This window comes from Carassius auratus, chromosome 25, assembly GCF_003368295.1.
Source record: "Carassius auratus strain Wakin chromosome 25, ASM336829v1, whole genome shotgun sequence".
Taxonomy (NCBI): Eukaryota; Metazoa; Chordata; class Actinopteri; order Cypriniformes; family Cyprinidae; genus Carassius; species Carassius auratus.
The window spans coordinates 1,422,439-1,438,328 of NC_039267.1; the positions used below are offsets into that span (position 1 = coordinate 1,422,439).

Sequence of the window (15,890 nt, forward strand, 5' to 3'; positions counted from 1 at the left end):
AATTACCATGCAATGTATTTCTTGGATGTATTTTCATACTAAATTCTGATGATTATATTTCTTAAAGAACAAAGATACTTTGCATGCTTTTTTATAGCATTTATTTGCATACTGAATTATGATTACATTTATTAAAAGTACAAAGAAAATCTTTTATTGACATTTTGCAATAATGTCTAGTTGTTTCCATTGTTTAGTCTCAATAAGTGTTCATTTGGGAAGTTTAAGGTCTGAAAATGACATATCTCATAGTACAATGAAGTCATGAATAAATCAGAAACAACAGTGTATTTCATGCACTGATCAGTTTGGTTTTATTTTGCTTCTTCAAGAATGATGGAATGAAAAGAAAATCGAGCTTCGCGTTAGTTCAGTCAGGCCACGTTAGTCACGCAAACAATCAGGGACATCAATGTCATATTTGCAGTTAATAATTGTTGTGTCTTGTATTTCTATGTATTTTTAGCTGATGAACACAATGTGGGTAAAGTTTTTGTAACATTGATTATTGATGGTATGTGTGTGTGTGTGTGTCTCTCTGTGTGCGTGCGTCTGTGTGTGTGTGTGTCTCTCTGTGTGCGTGCGTCTGTGTGTGTGTGTGTGTGTGTGTGTGTGTGCGCGTCTGTGTGCATGCGTCTGTGTGTGTGTGTGTGTGTGTCTCTCTCTCTCTCTGTGTGTATGTGTGTGTGTGTGTGTGTGTGTGTGTTCATACATGCGTGCGTGTGTGTGTGTGTGTCCATGTGTATGTGTGTGTGTGTGTGCGTGCGTCTGTGTGTGTGTGTGTGTGTGTGTGCATCTGTGTGCATGCGTCTGTGTGTGTGTGTGTGTGTTCATACATGCGTGTGTGTGTGTGTGTGTGTGTGTGTGTGCGTCCATGTGTATGTGTGTGTGTGTGTGTGTGTGTGTTTCTGTGTGTGTGTTCATACATGCGTGTGTGTTTGTGTTTGTGTTTGTGTGTGTGTGTGTGTGTGTGTGTGTGTGTGTGTGTGTTCAGCCCTATCCCTCAGATCCGATGGAGGAAGGTGGATGGCGATCTGCCGGTCCAGCGCCACAACATCAGTATGTCAGGAAGTCTCCTTCATCTTTATGACATTCAGTATGAGGACGAGGGTTTATATGAGTGTGAGGCCGACAACTCCAAAGGCAAAGACAGACACAAAGTGCATCTGTATGTGGAGGGTGAGAGTCACATGATCTTATGAACACATTACTCAGAAGAGCAATGTCATGTGCCTACAGATCTATATAAAATAGAGTGCACACAAAAACATTTAAAATAACAACAGAAATGCTGGTTTGATGGTCACATTAACAGATTCGGTTGACCATAAGTAATGTTTCACCTATATGTCCACTAACTCTTTTTAGAGTGTTAGTACAGTATTAGTAGACTGGTAGGGTTAGAAAAACCTGAAATGTACTTGCAAAGTTACTTACAGTCAGCAGAATATCTGTTGGGAAATCATCACAGTGAAGAGTTAGCAGATACGAAGCAGACAATCCTACTAATACTCTAATGAGAGTTACTGTACAGTCAACAGAATGCTCAGAAAGGGACCATCAGAATAAAGTGTTATCAAAATGCTTAATGTGTGATGTTTGTCTCTGTGTAGGAGCTCCTGAATGGCTGGAGAAGATCAGCAGCTCGGAGAGAGACATCGGAGGAGATTACATCATGTCCTGTCTGGCCAGCGGGAAACCCAAACCACACGTGCACTTCCTGAAGAACGGACGAATGGTATCGCTGATTTCTGATTTATTTAGAGGTTTATAACATTTAAACAGTTCATGCGTTCAAACCCATTCCTTTGTACTCTTGAGCTACAGGAACAGCACACTCTGCTTATTTTGATGTCAGTTAAATAGCAAACATTGTCCCACTCAGTTGACATGCATTAGCAGACTCCTCCACTCAGCAGTGCTTGTAAACAGATGCACAGGTCAGTGTAATGAAGGAGTGTGTTGTGACTGTGTCCTCGTCTGGAGCGAGGCCTTCCCATCATGCTCCTGGTTACATAACAGTCTCGCTATTAAAAGTGCCAAACAGCACACGCGCTCTCCAGTTTGAGATTGTTCAAGTATAGGTCTTGAGGAGCCGTTGTGGAGGCGTTTGTGCACCAGTAAACAGTTTGACTGACGTTCGACTCACCCTATCGACTAACGCTTTTATTGCTCTCCTCTGAACTATTGGACATAAGTTAACAGTACACCTATGGACTTATCCGTGTATTTATTAGGCAGGGTCAAAAGCAGAACATATGCTTAGTTTACGTGTGGCAAGACAAAGGGTAAAATTGTTGAACAGTACAAAGTAAAGCGGGACAGGTGGTGACTCTATTAGTGCCAGTGATTCAGCCAATAAAGTGTAGGCCTCTGTATTTCAAAATTGTGTCTAGTACTATATAAATTACAACAGTTACAACCCGACTGACCACGTCCCGAATATCATTACAAATATTTTTGGATGACTCGTAACCGCAGGCACCCGCTGATTTTGGATCAACCCGCGCATCACTGGTAGAAATATGACTGTGGATGATTTCTGATGAAAGCAGTCTTGGGTTCTGACGGATGAATCTGTTCTCTTCCTTCAGTACGCCAAGAACCACGAGTTGCGTTTCACAGACCTGACGTTTGATGATTCAGGGATGTATCAGTGTATCGCTGAGAACCGTCACGGCACGATATACGCCAACGCCGAGCTGCGGGTGTTCGGTGAGGAATCATGGTTTGGTATCAATACTAGCTGGAAAACCTGGTCTCACAGGGTTGAAGATCTTGAGGGACACTGCTAGTTCTTCCACTGAATGTGTTGTTTTCCAGCCGGCGCTCCTTCATTTGAGAGGAACCCAGTGAAACCCAAACTTCTGGGGGCCAAAAACGGGCGCGTGGTGATTGACTGCAAACCCCGAGCAGCGCCCCGGCCGAGCATCTCCTGGAGCAAAGGAAGTGAGGTCCTGCACAACTCCAGCAGGTCAGAGGTCACGCAGAGGTCATCTCACACATCCATGCTCTCTCCAGAGCCGGTCACACTCAGTCTGTCTTTCATGATTGCAGGATCTTCATTCGGCCGGACGGGAGTCTAGAGCTTCTGAACATCACCAGATCAGACGAAGGTGAATACACCTGTTCAGCAGAGAACGAGCGCGGCCGAGCGAACAGCAGCGGATCTCTGTCAGTCACCGGTACGACACACAAACAGATCCGATGAACCGATGGTCCTCAGCAGAAGGGAGATTCAGAGGATAACGAGTGTCTCTCTCCTCAGACGCCACGAAGATCTCTCTGGCCCCGTCCAGTGCTGACATCAGCGTGGGTCAGAGTACCAGGATGCAGTGCGCCGCATCACATGACCCCAGCCTCGACCTCAGCTTCATCTGGTCCCTCGACACACACCTCATCGACTTCGACCGAGACAGAGAGCACTACGAGCACAAAATGGTCAGTTCAGGCTTCAGCTGTTTAATACTGATGACAAACATCTGATCATTATTTATTCAGTGTTAATGAATCCAGACTCTTCATTAATAATACCATTGTGGATGCCTTAACACCAAAAACAATAACTATAATGACAACTATAAATGATTACTGATAACAATGAAAGGTAACCGTAATGCTACCTATGAAAACTGTAATGTAAATACAATTAGTATAATGAGACTACTGTATAACAGTAAAGAGTTATTGCTCTTTTGTTGGTTCTGGATAAAAGCTTCATCATCATGACTAACCCTAACGGCTGTAGTTATCATTAGTTATTGCTGATGCTGTGTCTTGTGTGTTGTGCTAGTGTAGTAATTGAGCTGATTGTTGCTCAGGATGTTAATCAGGATGGGACGTCCAGCTCAGAGCTGTTGATCAGTAACACACAGCTGAGACACGCCGGACGTTACAGCTGTACAGCACAGACCCCGGTGGACAACATCACGGCCTCCGCGCAGCTGCTGGTCAGAGGTCAGACACACATCTCATCTTCAGATAAACCTCGGTCTCTGTGAGCTGTGAGTGACACCGCTGCTCATGTACCTGTGTCTCAGAGTCTGTACATCACCAGATCCTGTGTCTCCTCATCCTCAGGTCCTCCTGGTCCTCCAGTAGGTGTGCGTGTGGACGAGGTGATGACCAGCAGTGTGAGGGTCACCTGGAGTCACGGCACAGATAACTTGAGTCCCATCTCCAAATACAGCGTCCAGTACAGAGACGTGCGAGCGCAGCAGGACTGGAGAGACGCCTCCACCTGTGAGTACATCACCACATTCACTGTAGGACGATACATCAGTGTGTCTAATTACACTGCTGACACACCAATCTTCACATGTAGTACTGTAACACACTGACTCCCCACAGGTGCTTGAGATCAGACCTGTAAACACACATCTACACAACTACACAAGACTGATGTGTCTCTTCTCTCTGGCTCTGTGTAATATACTGTATTCACAAACACAAGAGAGCTTCAGGTTATGAATAACTGTGTGCACGTAATGTATCCAAATTATCGTGTTATGGCAAAGATGTTTGCAACGTGAGACAAATGTTTGCTTTTGAGAGGTGTTTGTGATATTTTGAATGCAGTGCTTTATTTTATAAGAGATGTGTGTTTTATATTTTGTGAGTGCAATTCTCGGATGTGTGTGTAAAGTTTTGTAAAAAAAAAAAAAATAAAAGAGGCAAAGTTTTGAAAACGTAAGCAGTTGAAATAACTGTAATATAGTAATATTTGAGTGGATTATTTGATCTGATGATCATCTGTTAATAAAGTGTGACTAGACTACAGCAGTAGTTTAGATCTAAACCAGTATCACTGAGTCTGTGTGTCTTCAGCTCCAGTGGATGTGGAGGGATCTGCAGACATGGTCAGCGTGGTCAATCTGACGCCCTGGACAGAGTATGAGTTCAGGGTCATCGCCACCAACACACTGGGCACCGGACCCCCCAGTGACCCCTCGCCCAGAATCACCACCAGAGAAACCAGTGAGCTCCTGCCCTTCTGGGGATTTATTTTTATGATTAAAAAATAGATGTCTCAAAAATACTTTTGTAAAATATATTTATGCTCGTTAGCACATCTCACACTTTTAGGGCTAAATTCTGCTAATTAACAACACAATGTAAATACACTAGATATCATTTGGATAACAATAAAATACAGTCCAGCGGGTGCAGAGCAAAAGTTAAGAGACCAAATAGTCTGAATTTGATGAATTAGAGAAGCCCCTCACTTCACTCTGCAGCCAGGAATACTTACAACCTTTCTATGGTAAAATCAAGGGTTATTAATATATTTTATTTTAAAGCATTTCAGCCTAATATTGATGCTGTTTTATTACAGAAATATACAGTAGGTTTCATAAATCTGGACTATTTTGGGTTACAAGTTAAAATAAATCAGTTCTGTTAATTCAAATTTACTGGTAAATTCTCAGATTGTTTGTTCTTACACGTTTCATATAATGATATATTCAGATAAAGTTATCATGAATACTGAAATGCATCACACTGGTTTTCATGAATAATTAATGTATGATATGATATTTTAAACACTTTCTTCTATTTTTAATTAGTAAAAAGGGGGATGAATGTAGTAAAAACCGTTACTGCTGTGTGTGTGCCCTTGGACGGGTGAAATGCAGAGCACAAACCCAGAGTAAAAGATATTTGGCAAATGTTACATCCCATCCTTTTCCTTTCCCTTAGTTGAAAATGATCAGAAGTCATGTTTAATAAGCTTACACTGCATCAGGTCTAAATGGAGCTTGAATCAAAATGTGCATGCGATTTTTTTACGTTATGTCAATCGTCAGTAGACCTTTTGCTGATAGTGATCTGATTAAACCATAAACACTAAGTATTAAACAGCAGTGTGTTAGTTCTCCAGCAGCATTCTGGGAAACCACTGGACTCCTCTAGAACACCATAGTACCTGTAATAGCATAGCAATGCCTTAGCGTGTATATATACTGTCATGTCTCTCTGTAGGGCCGGTTGTGTCTCCGTCAGACATCGCTGGAGGAGGAGAAGCCAGTCGTGAGCTCACCATCACATGGACGGTGCAGTGCTCACGTTTACCACATTAAGAACAAATCACAATCCAAACACCAGCAAGATGCAATTCTCTCTTTTAATTTCCATTTCAGAGTGATCTAAACTGCACATTTAAGTGTTTATTTTGTTGCACTTTATCTATTTGCTTTGGTCAAAACCAAGAACTGTTTTGATGTGGTTTGTGTCTACAGCCGGTCCAGCCACAGTACTACTACGGCAGTAATTTTGGCTACATCATCGCCTTCAAGCCTCATAATGACCCCGAGTGGATGAGGGTGACGGTGACAGATCCACAGGCACGAAAGTATGTCCACAAAGACCCGAAAATCCCCCCGTCCACCAGGTTTGAGGTGAAGATGAAGGTCTTCAACAGTCAGGGTGAAGGGCCGTTCAGTGTCAGCTCCTTCATCTACTCCTCTCAGGATGGTGAGGGACACACCGCTGCAGATTTACAGGTTAAACCACCTGAACTAGTGATCTCACTGATGTGTTTCCATCTCAGTTCCTGCAGAAGCTCCCAGCATCATCGAGGCGAGGACGCTGTCCGCCACAGAAGCCGTCGTGTCCTGGATACCTCTACAGCTGCAGACGGTTGAAGGATACCAGGTACCACCAGACTAACCTCAGAACCAGCCAATCACACTAACCTCAGAACCAGCCAATCACACTAACCTCAGAACCAGCCAATCACTCCACACTGACCTCAGAACCAGCCAATCACACAAGACAGAGCTCAGAACCTCAGAACCAGCCAATCACATCAGACTAACCTCAGAACCAGCCAATCACATCAGATTGACCTCAGAACCAGCCGATCGCATCACACTAACCTCAGAGCCAGCCAATCACACCACACTAACCTCAGAACCAGCCAATAACATCAGACTAACCTCAGAACCAGCCAATCACACCGCACTAACCTCAGAACCAGCCAATAACATCAGACTAACCTCAGAACCAGCCAATCACACCACACTAACCTCAGAACCAGCCAATCACACCAGACTGATCTCAGAACCAGCCAATCACACCAAACTGAGCTCAGAACCTCAGAACCAGCCAATCACATCAGACCTTAATCAGAACCAGCCAATCACACCAGACTGACCTCAGAACCAGCCAATCACACCAGACTGACCTCAGAACCAGCCAATCACATCAGACTGACCTAAGAACCAGCCAATCACACGAGACTGAGCTCAGAACCTCAGAACCAGCCAATCACATCAGACTAACCTCAGAACCAGCCAATCACATCAGCTTGACCTCAGAACCAGCCGATCGCATCAGATTGACCTCAGAACCAGCCAATCACACCAGACTGACCTCAGAACCAGCCAAATCACACCAGACTGACCTCAGAACCAGCCAATCACATCAGACTGACCTAAGAACCAGCCAATCACACCAGACTGACCTCAGAACCAGCCAATCACATCAGATTGACCTCAGAACCAGCCGATCGCATCAGATTGACCTCAGAACCAGCCGATTGCATCAGACTGACCTCAGAACCAGCCAATCGCTCAGACTGACCTCAGAACCAGCCAATCACATCAGACTGACCTAAGAACCAGCCAATCACACGAGACTGAGCTCAGAACCTCAGAACCAGCCAATCACATCAGACTAACCTCAGAACCAGCCAATCACATCAGATTGACCTCAGAACCAGCCGATCGCATCAGACTGACCTCAGAACCAGCCAATCGCATCACACTAACCTCAGAACCAGCCAATCGCACCAGACTGACCTCAGAACCAGCCAATCGCACCAGACTGACATCAGAACCAGCCAATCGCACTAACCTCAGAACCAGCCGATCGCACCAGACTGACATCAGAACCAGCCAATCGCACTAACCTCAGAACCAGCCGATCGCATCAGATTGACCTTAGAACCAGCCAATCACACCAGACTGACCTCAGAACCAGCCAATCACACCAGACTGACCTCAGAACCAGCCAATCACATCAGACTGACCTAAGAACCAGCCAATCACACGAGACTGAGCTCAGAACCTCAGAACCAGCCAATCACACCAAACTGACCTCAGAACCAGCCAATCACACCAGACTGACCTCAGAACCAGCCAATCACACCAAACTGACCTCAGAACCAGCCAATCACATCAGAATAACCAAAGAAGCAGCCAATCACACGAGACTGAGCTCAGAACCTCAGAACCAGCCAATCACATCAGACTAACCTCAGAACCAGCCAATCACATCAGATTGACCTCAGAACCAGCCGATCGCATCAGATTGACCTCAGAACCAGCCGATTGCATCAGACTGACCTCAGAACCAGCCAATCGCTCAGACTGACCTCAGAACCAGCCAATCGCTCAGACTGACCTCAGAACCAGCCAATCACATCAGACTGACCTAAGAACCAGCCAATCACATGAGACTGAGCTCAGAACCTCAGAACCAGCCAATCACATCAGATTGACCTCAGAACCAGCCGATCGCATCAGACTGACCTCAGAACCAGCCAATCGCATCACACTAACCTCAGAGCCAGCCAATCACACCAGACTGACATCAGAACCAGCCAATCGCACTAACCTCAGAACCAGCCAATCACATCAGACTGACCTCAGAACCAGCCAATCACATCAGACTGACCTCAGAACCAGCCAATCACACCAAACTGACCTCAGAACCAGCCAATCACATCACACTAACCTCAGAACCAGCCAATCACACCAAACTGACCTCAGAACCAGCCAATCGCACCAGACTAACCTCAGAACCAGCCAATCACACTAACCTCAGAACCAGCCAATCGCATCAGACTGACCTCAGAACCAACCAATCACATCAGACTGACCTCAGAACCAGCCAATCGCATCAGACTGACCTCAGAACCAGCCAATCGCATCAGACTGACCTCAGAACCAGCCAATCGCATCAGACTGACCTCAGAACCAGCCAATCACACCAGACTGACCTCAGAACCAGCCAATCACACCAGACTGACCTCAGAACCAGCCAATCACATCAGAATGACCAAAGAAGCAGCCAATCACACGAGACTGAGCTCAGAACCTCAGAACCAGCCAATCACATCAGACTAACCTCAGAACCAACCAATCACATCAGATTGACCTCAGAACCAGCCAATCACACCAGACTGACCTCAGAACCAGCCAATCACACCAGACTGACCTCAGAACCAGCCAATCACATCAGAATGACCAAAGAAGCAGCCAATCACACGAGACTGAGCTCAGAACCTCAGAACCAGCCAATCACTTCAGACTAACCTCAGAACCAGCCAATCACATCAGATTGACCTCAGAACCAGCCGATCGCATCAGATTGACCTCAGAACCATCCGATTGCATCAGACAGCCAATCACATCAGATTGACCTCAGAACCAGCCGATCGCATCAGATTGACCTCAGAACCAGCCAATCGCTCAGACTGACCTCAGAACCAGCCAATCACATCAGACTGACCTAACAACCAGCCAATCACACGAGACTGAGCTCAGAACCTCAGAACCAGCCAATCACATCAGACTAACCTCAGAACCAGCCAATCACATCAGATTGACCTCAGAACCAGCCGATCGCATCAGATTGACCTCAGAACCAGCCGATTGCATCAGACTGACCTCAGAACCAGCCAATCGCTCAGACTGACCTCAGAACCAGCCAATCACATCAGACTAACCTCAGAACCAGCCAATCACATCAGATTGACCTCAGAACCAGCCGATCGCATCAGACTGACCTCAGAACCAGCCAATCGCATCACACTAACCTCAGAGCCAGCCAATCACACCAGACTGACATCAGAACCAGCCAATCGCACTAACCTCAGAACCAGCCAATCACATCAGACTGACCTCAGAACCAGCCAATCACATCAGACTGACCTCAGAACCAGCCAATCACACCAAACTGACCTCAGAGCCAGCCAATCACATCACACTAACCTCAGAACCAGCCAATCACACCAAACTGACCTCAGAACCAGCCAATCGCACCAGACTAACCTCAGAACCAGCCAATCACACTAACCTCAGAACCAGCCAATCACATCAGACTGACCTCAGAACCAGCCAATCACATCAGACTGACCTCAGAACCAGCCAATCACACCAAACTGACCTCAGAACCAGCCAATCACACTAACCTCAGAACCAGCCAATCACATCAGACTGACCTCAGAACCAGCCAATCACATCAGACAGACCTCAGAACCAGCCAATCACACCAAACTGACCTCAGAACCAGCCAATCACATCACACTAACCTCAGAACCAGCCAATCACACCAAACTGAGCTCAGAACCAGCCAATCACACCAAACTGACCTCAGAACCAGCCAATCACACGAGACTGAGCTCAGAACCTCAGAATCACCTTTATTTTTTTTTATTTATATAGTGCTTTAAACAAAATACATTGCGCCAAAGCACTGAACAACATTCATTTGGAAAACAGTGTCTCAATAATGCAAAATGATAGTTAAAGGCAGTTCATCATTGAATTCATTGATGTCATCTCTGTTCAGTTGAAATAGTGTCTGTTTTAATTTGCAATCAAGTCAACGATATCACTGTAGATGAAGTGACCCCAACTAAGCAAGCCAGAGGCGACAGCGGCAAGGAACCGAAACTCCATCGGTGACAGAATGGAGAAAAAAACCTTGGGAGAAACCAGGCTCAGTTGGGGGGCCAGTTCTCCTCTGACCAGACGAAACCAGTAGTTCAATTCCAGGCTGCAGCAAAGTCAGATTGTGCAGAAGAATCATCTGTTTCCTGTGGTCTTGTCCTGGTGCTCCTCTGAGACAAGGTCTTTACAGGGGATCTGTATCTGGGGCTCTAGTTGTCCTGGTCTCCGCTGTCTTTCAGGGCAGTAGAGGTCCTTTCTAGGTGCTGATCCACCATCTGGTCTGGATACGAACTGGATCCGGGTGACTGCAGTGACCCTCTGATCTGGACACAGACTGGATCTGGTGGCCACGGTGACCTCGGAACAAGAGAGAAACAGACAAATATTAGCGTAGATGCCATTCTTCTAATGATGTAGAAAGTACGGTGTTATGTGAAGTGTTCCGGTTCCAGTTTACCTAATTAATGCAGCCTAAAAATCCTTTAACGGATTTGGATATTAAAAGCATATTAGTATGCTATGTGTATGCCAGGTTAAAGAGATGGGTCTTTAATCTAGATTTAAACTGCAAGAGTGTGTCTGCCTCCCGAACAATGTTAGGTAGGTTATTCCAGAGTTTAGGCGCCAAATAGGAAAAGGATCTGCCGCCCGCAGTTGATTTTGATATTCTAGGTATTATCAAATTGCCTGAGTTTTGAGAACGTAGCGGACGTAGAGGAGTATAATGTAAAAGGAGCTCATTCAAATACTGAGGTGCTAAACCATTCAGGGCTTTATAAGTAATAAGCAATATTTTAAAATCTATACGATGTTTGATAGGGAGCCAGTGCAGTGTGGACAGGACCGGGCTAATATGGTCATACTTCCTGGTTCTAGTAAGAACTCTTGCTGCTGCATTTTGGACTAGCTGTAGTTTGTTTACCAAGCGTGCAGAACAACCACCCAATAAAGCATTACAGTAGTCTAACCTTGAAGTCATAAATGCATGGATTAACATTTCTGCATTTGACATTGAGAGCATAGGCCGTAATTTAGATATATTTTTGAGATGGAAAAATGCAGTTTTACAAATGCTAGAAACGTGGCTTTCTAAGGAAAGATTGCGATCAAGTAGCACACCTAGGTTCCTAACTGATGACGAAGAATTGACAGAGCAACCATCAAGTCTTAGACAGTGTTCTAGGTTATTACAAGTAGAGTTTTTAGGCCCTATGATTAACACCTCTGTTTTTTCTGAATTTAGCAGTAAGAAATTACTCGTCATCCAATTTTTTATATCGACTATGCATTCCATTAGTTTTTCAAATTGGTGTGTTTCACCGGGCTGCGAGGAAATATAGAGCTGCGTATCATCAGCATAACAGTGAAAGCTAACACCATGTTTCCTGATGATATCTCCCAAGGGTAACATATAAAGCGTGAAGAGTAGCGGCCCTAGAACTGAGCCTTGAGGTACTCCATACTGCACTTGTGATCGATATGATACATCTTCATTCACTGCTACGAACTGATGGCGGTCATATAAGTACGATTTAAACCATGCTAATGCACTTCCACTGATGCCAACAAAGTGTTCAAGTCTATGCAAAAGAATGTTGTGGTCAATTGTGTCAAACGCAGCACTAAGATCCAATAAAACTAATAGAGAGATACACCCACGATCAGATGATAAGAGCAGATCATTTGTAACTCTAAGGAGAGCAGTTTCAGTACTATGATACGGTCTAAATCCTGACTGGAAATCCTCACATATACCATTTTTCTCTAAGAAGGAATATAATTGTGAGGATACCACCTTTTTTAGTATCTTGGACAGAAAAGGGAGATTCGAGATTGGTCTATAATTAACTAGTTCTCTGGGGTCAAGTTGTGGCTTTTTTATGAGAGGCTTAATAACAGCCAGTTTGAAGGTTTTGGGGACATGTCCTAATAACAATGAGGAATTAATAATAGTCAGAAGAGGACCTATGACTTCTGGAAGCACCTCTTTTAAGAGCTTAGATGGTATAGGGTCTAACATACATGTTGTAAGTTTAGATGATTTAACAAGTTTATACAATTCTTCCTCTCCTATAGTAGAGAATGAGTGGAACTGTTCCTCAGGGGGTCTATAGTGCACTGTCTGATGCGAAACTGTAGCTGACGGCTGAATGGTTGCAATTTTATCTCTAATAGTATCGATTTTAGAAGTAAAGTAGTTCATAAAGTCATTACTGCTGTGGTGTTGGGAAATGTCAACACTTGTTGAGGCTTTATTTTTCGTTAATTTAGCCACTGTATTGAATAAATACCTGGGGTTATGTTTGTTTTCTTCTAAAAGAGAAGAAAAGTAATCAGATCTAGCAGTTTTTAATGCTTTTCGGTAGGATATGCTACTTTCCCGCCAAGCAATCAATCAATCAATCAATCACCTTTATTTATATAGTGCTTTAAACAAAATACATTGCGCCAAAGCACTGGACAACATTCATTTGGAAAACAGTGTCTCAATAATGCAAAATGATAGTTAAAGGCAGTTCATCATTGAATTCATTGATGTCATCTCTGTTCAGTTGAAATAGTGTCTGTTTTAATTTGCAATCAAGTCAACGATATCGCTGTAGATGAAGTGACCCCAACTAAGCAAGCCAGAGGCGACAGCGGCAAGGAACCGAAACTCCATCGGTGACAGAATGGAGAAAAAAACCTTGGGAGAAACCAGGCTCAGTTGGGGGGCCAGTTCTCCTCTGACCAGACGAAACCAGTAGTTCAATTCCAGGCTGCAGCAAAGTCAGATTGTGCAGAAGAATCATCTGTTTCCTGTGGTCTTGTCCTGGTGCTCCTCTGAGACAAGGTCTTTACAGGGGATCTGTATCTGGGGCTCTAGTTGTCCTGGTCTCCGCTGTACGAAATACCTCTAGTTTTGTTTTCCTCCAGCTGCGCTCTATTTTTCGGGCTGCTCTCTTTAGGGTGAGAGTATGCTCATTATACCATGGTGTCAAACTGTTTTCCTTAACCTTAACTGTATTTAAAGTGCTAGAAAAGAGAGAGTCCATAGTTTCTGTTACATCATCAAGTTGTTCTGAGGTTTTGGATATGCTAAGTAATTTGGATACATCAGGAAGATAACTTAAAAAGCTGTCTTTTGTGGTAGAAGTGATGGTTCTTCGATACTTGTAACAAGAAGTAGAATTTACAATTTTGGCTATATGAAGTTTACACAGAACTAAATAATGATCTGAGATATCATCACTTGGCTGAATAATTTCAACACTATCAACATCAATTCCATGTGACAGTATTAAATCTAGAGTATGATTTCGACAATGAGTAGGTCCTGAAACGTGTTGTCTAACACCAATAGAGTTCAGAATGTCTATAAATGCTGATCCCAATACATCTTTTTCATTATCGACATGGATATTAAAATCACCAACTATTAAGACTTTATCTGCAGCCAGAACTAACTCGGATGTAAAATCACCAAACTCTTTAATAAAGTCTGTATGGTGCCCTGGTGGCCTGTATACAGTAGCCAGTACAAACATAACAGAACCAGCCAATCACATCAGACTGACCTCAGAACCAGCCAATCACATCAGACCTTAATCAGAACCAGCCAATCACATCAGACCTTCCTCAGAACCAGCCAATAGTGGGGTGGGGGTTTGCATCAAGCCAATATTTATTGTGTAAAAAATATGTATTATTATATTTTTATTGTTGTTATACAGAAAGGGTCAATTAATACTAAAACAAATAAAAAAATTCTAATAAAATATCTAAACCTTAAAACTTTTTATTTCAGCTTAAGGCAACATTTCTCATTTTCATTTGGTTTGTATTTGATGTACTAAAATAACTAAAACTAAGTGAACTTCAACTAACATTTAAATAAAATGTAAACTAATAAAAAAAAATATAAAACAACAAAATGATAAAACAATTAAACCAAAAAGACAAATTTTAATTTGAAACTAAAAGTAAAACTGTGGTAGTATGTTAGTTTGTGGGCTGTGGTCTCTCAGGTCCGGTACTGGAGGGAGTCGGTGGAGAACGAGGCGTCTGCGCAGCGTGTTGTGGTGTCCAGTGGAGAAAACCACACGCGTCTGGACAACATGAAGCCCAGCTCACATTACCTGATCGAGGTGCGGGCGTACAATGGTGCTGGATACGGACCGTCCAGCCACCGCCGCAAGATCCACACCAGGAGAGCACGTGAGTCTCACAGGAGCCAGAGGAACCAGAGATTTTAGGATGCATTCTACTGTGTTAGGAGAAAAGAATACAACAATTATTGTGATGTTAAAGAAGAAATAATTGTTATTTATGTTACTCTTATTTTCTGATCTGATTGTGTTTTTCTCAGCTCCTAGTCGGCCTCCTAAAATCATCGGCACGAAGTTGAGCTACAGCGGCACAAACATTAACATCGCCTGGGAGCAGGTGGAGCCGCTGGCCAACGAGTCGACGGTGGAGGGGTATAAGGTCAGATAAACACCGAAAACTGAAGGGTTAACCCTTTACCTGCTGCATTTGATTTAGTGTGCTTGTCTTACTGGATTCATGGAGTTAAAATGTAACATGCATATGAAGAGCTCTTTAAATATGAGCTGAAGTTTTGGATGAGTTTCTGTGTCTCTCTGCTGCTGCATGTGTCAAACTCAAGACATGATGAGCTTAATGATGTTTAATTAGTGCTGGCAGCTGATTCACAGCAGTGAGAGATGATTAACATCCTCTGGATGAGTGAGTGTGTGAGTGATTATTGAGTCAATGTGTGCTTCAAGAAACAAAGAGAAAAAATAGATGTAGTGATTTGACTGACATTATCAGCCTGTTCACATCCAGCCGCTGTTGTTTGACCTTTGACCCCATGAGACCCCATGTCATCAGAAATCAATATATACAGTGCACATCCTCAAAGATAATATAGTAGAATATGATTATCTGGGTGTAGATCACTTTGGAAACCATGTCTATATCAAGCATTTTATAAAGTAACGTGTTCCCTATGACAATTACATCATCAGTTTTTATTATTTATTTCTCAGGTTAAAGGATCACTTACCCCATGTCATTTCAAACCCATAAAAGCTCAGTTTGTCTTCGGAACACAGTTTAAGATATTTTGGATGAAAACCTGATGGCTTGCGACTGTCCCACAGACTTATAAAGACTCTAAGACTTATAAATACGGCAATGTTTCGAATATAATGTGCTGCTAGTGTA

The 15,890-nt window shown here is 43.6% G+C and overlaps 1 protein-coding gene and 1 long non-coding RNA gene across 2 annotated transcripts in view; one reads left to right on the top strand and one right to left on the bottom strand.

Moving 5' to 3' along the window:
• Nucleotides 1-15,890, top strand: part of LOC113042956 (contactin-1a-like) — a 551,632-nt gene that overhangs the window by 8,748 nt on the left and 526,994 nt on the right.
• LOC113042974 (uncharacterized) lies at nt 6,697-8,715 on the bottom strand. The gene is made up of 3 exons (XR_003275644.1): nt 8,229-8,715; nt 7,315-8,032; nt 6,697-6,720 (listed from the first exon to the last, which is right to left on the bottom strand). It is a non-coding gene; the product is annotated as an uncharacterized LOC113042974 (long non-coding RNA).